The sequence below is a fragment of the Haemaphysalis longicornis genome, unplaced genomic scaffold (assembly GCF_048455015.1).
Source record: "Haemaphysalis longicornis isolate Haplotype H1 unplaced genomic scaffold, Haemaphysalis longicornis Haplotype H1 scaffold_14, whole genome shotgun sequence".
Taxonomy (NCBI): Eukaryota; Metazoa; Arthropoda; class Arachnida; order Ixodida; family Ixodidae; genus Haemaphysalis; species Haemaphysalis longicornis.
The window spans coordinates 56,136,186-56,140,392 of NW_027526245.1; positions in this window are offsets into that span (position 1 = coordinate 56,136,186).

Sequence of the window (4,207 nt, forward strand, 5' to 3'; positions counted from 1 at the left end):
TGTGTCATGAAATGCCTCCCTATGTAATAACAGATTACCGAAGACGACGTTGAAGAAGCGCTTGCTTGTGTTTGGTTGCCGTATTGGCCACACCTGTGGTACTTGCGCCTGCCTTAGCTTTCCATCTAGGTGTATTACCTAATAAAACCCCCTTCGTGTGTGCGTGGTGACAACTTGCGTCTCCATTTCGCTGGACACCACAATATCAAACACCATGCACATAGGAACCATGAGAAATGAGTCATGATATGCTGCCTCAGAAAATAGTTTAGTTATTTAATACAAATGCAAAAGCAAATTAGTGGAGATGAGCACTATTCAACGCAAACTGGTAGTATATACGCCAATATTACAGTAAAGGGACGGTAATAGTAAGAAGAGAGCCGAACCCGAAGGCTTGTGGGACTACACACTGTGCAAAGTTTTTGATGGTGGGGTCGGGCGAGTGATAAAAATGACTTCATACGCAAGGTACGGCATAATATTCAAAAACTAGAATTACAGTTCTGAAGCACCCGAACTGGTTCCGAACAATTCCTTCGATTTGTTCCCGTTCGGGTTTAGTTCCAAAATGGCCGAAAACTACGGGTTTGTTCGGTTCCCCTGCTTGGTGAAAATTCGGGTTCGGTTCCTGTTTTCAGTTTGGTTCCGGCTCTGGCTCGACACCCTGGTTTCTCATGCCTGCCTTCCTGTACTTGTGGTCAGTGCAGTATCTTTATATATCAGTCATTAAAACCACACCTATTCCCGGTATTTGCTTGGGCTATAACGCAGACGCAGATGGCCCAGCCACCGGCGGATGATAACGCGCATGACAACTGGCCGTTTCACTCTGCCCTGTCACGTGGCACCGCAGCAATGAAGCTCTCAGCAAGGGTGTTAAAGGTGCAGCTTGCGCGCTGGCGGCTGCAGTTCATTGCGCTTCCAAGAATGTCCTTGAAAAAAAAAGCAGAAGAAGAATATTGAGTGCGTAAAAAATTGCATAGGCGAAAACACCACAGACAAGAGTACCAAGCTCAGTGACTGTACAGGAACCTTCGAATAGTTCATACAACCGTAATTATTACAACGCACACTGGCAGAAACAGCGCATTGGCCCCAACATTGTTTGGCAGGCGAGCTGTCCTACCTTAAAAAAACATTGGTACCAGCAGAGGTAGCGTAGGAGAGCTCTCGCTCTAAAATGTGTCTAAGCAACTACAGGGTGTAGCAAAAAGTCTAAAAGATATCCCCCCAACTAAAACTGAGCAGATATTTCGCGCGTGTAAATAGTACCGAATAGTCCTCAAAATACAAAATTGAGTTCGAATGCAACACGTTACAGGAATTTGTTATTCGACTTTCAATGCCCGAAGACTAAAAGCTACACACAGCCCTTCGAGATCGCACACCCGCTTGTATGAGCACAAGATTGTGTATACAACACCTGTTGTGTACACAAAGCATGTCCCTCATAAGACGAAACACCTTTGGTTTTACAGCCTCTAAAATTTGGAACTACTTACGTGTAATGCAAAAAATAACACAATTTGCCGATTGTACACCCAATCACTTTCTAAACTTATCTTTTAATATTACTGCCCTTGAGCCCTTTGTATCACATGGATTATGTTCTCCTGTTATTTTTTTGTTTCTTTCCTTTCATTTTCTCACCATATCGTATCTTTTGCCCTGTATCTTCGCACTTTTCGTGTAGCTTACATAGCGGTGCTATTTTTAGAATCAATCTTATTCCGTATGTTCTTTTTTGTATTGTTGCAATAATTTTGGTACTACGCTCTTGTTAGTTCATTGTATTTCGATTGATACTACGTGATAACTTCACTGTCTTATTAAAAGGGTGAAATTTTTCTTGCGAATGCTACGATGATTAGGAATGGTGGGCGTTGCGTTGCTTAGCATCACGAGATAAATCCCGGCATGGGAAAGTTTTTCTAAAGAAGGCGAAGGACTAAACTCCTGTGGTTAGAAATATAGGAGCACGTTAAAGTACTGCGGGGTTCAAATTACTCTGTGCCTCTTTAGGGTTGCGCGCTTCACGACCCAGGTCCAGCGTCGGGGCGTAGACCCCACAATTTTTGAATTTCAACTTTGTTTTGCATCGAAATAATCAAGTGCTCTCTTATAAACGTTCGAAAAAATATCTTAACAGGCCAAACCCAATCTTAGTAAGTATAACACTAATACAGCTAATGCATTCGGATAACCCTGCATTTCTACATTTAGCGGTAATAACGGACGCAGGCCGGCTGCTCTGATGTGCAGTTTAGGGTACCATGCCAAATGGATGCGTCAGCAAATACACTGGTCTTGCGTGATGTTCCTGAATGGGTACTTCTAGAAAAAGTTGTAACCTTTTTGTATACAGACGCACTGTTCCGACTCGTGTTACTTTATATTCTTACAATTGTCATGATGAAAGAGGTGCTCTAGCAGCATCTTACTTCTGAGACCAAGGTTCTACAGCCAAGTTGGTGGTTTGTGGGGGGTTTAGCAGGCCAACAAAATGTGTGGTAAAGACCCTCAATGCACATGACCAGAAAAAGCACGAGTGCTGCCCCGTCTCAGGGTGCAATAGCCCAGCCCACCTATGAGCTTACGTTTCTAAGCTCAAGCCAAAGCTCAACCAAAATAGTCCATTTATTAATGCATCCTCTCTCTTAGGTTTATGTTGCGCGCGATACTTTGAGTAGGAAATCAAACTCGCAAGCAGGAATAATAACTCCGAAAATGTGTTCGGCTTTAGGAAGTTAACATTAGGTGCGCCTTAGTGCAACGTTGCGGCCTTGAAACACATTGCATTGCTTGTAGGGTTATAGGAGAAGGAAAGAGAGCGCTTTAGTGAGGAACGAATAAGGAATTTCGCGACCACCTCTCCAAGTGCTCACTTAGCATGGCATACATTTATAGAAAAGAAAAACAATTAGCATTCTAACAATGTTACTCGCATGTATAGCTGTTTACACATACAAGACATCTTGTTTGCGTCTGCTGCTACTGGATCACGAACATATTCACAATACCAACAAGACATACATGCTTGCCGTTGTAACTGCACTCTTGATGGTTTGTGACCACAAACTCTTAAGAAACGACCGTAAACATGGACACCATAAAATATTTTAACTCCAGGTGATCACCAGACAAAATGTGGGCGGAATCACTAAGCGCAATGTCCACGAAAACGGAGCATGTAGAGAACGACCAAGAGCTTTATAGAGAGAGAAAGAGAGAGAATCGACTTTATTGTCCCCCCAAATTGCAATGTACACTACCCTAGTAAAGGAATACGGGGCTGAAAAACGACGAAATTTTACCATGTGTATACCCGGTACTTGGATGAGTACAGCGTTGGTGTGATAATCTCGGCTGTGGAGCTCTAGAAGGCGATTTCAGTTGACGCCATTATAAATATCTACATTCTAATGATTCACATTGCACCTGGAAGTTACCCCCCAAAGATTTCTAGCCACGCCTGTAGGGGATTTTTCGAGTTCACTTTTCTGACTGCAATTTTTGTTGGCGATTTTGCTTTCCCGCCTATTGGCATACTCTATTTATTTTGCCGTCATAGTAATAACGAGACGGTTAAACAGATAGTCCACTCGTCTCCTAATATCTGCAGAAGATTCTTGGCCCACCCGCATTTATTTCCTGTAGTTTAACTTGAATATCTGCCGCGGGAGGTTTTCTCTACTTTACCTAGCTGTTTTCAAATCTCAAAATAAACCAATATGATTTTTTATACGGATTGCTAGAGTGTACTTCCAAGGTGCTGTGGGGGCCTCAAGGCCATAACCTACCATATAACCTAGTGGACGTACTTACTGTACACCAATTGTTTGAGTGTGTGGAAAATTCAGCTTTAACGAAAACCACAGGACTCAGGAAGGAAACACGGATACGGCGAGCATAGTGTCCGTGTTTCATTTCTGAGTCCTGTGGTCTTCGTTAAAGCTGAATTTTCAAGTCGTAGTGAGTAACCTTGGCCAAACCCAAGCAATTCTACTTTTTAAGTGACACAGGAACCTTTGCCGGCAAAATTATTCAACTTTTCCCCGATTACAGCGAGGGCAATATATCCTGTGCACACTGTCTTTTAATATTTTGACCATCACTAGAAATGTTTGAGGTCTATATATGGTAATTTCGTTGGTATGTAACTTCATTGCCTAGTTAAAAGGCATTTTTTGAGTGTTGTTTACTT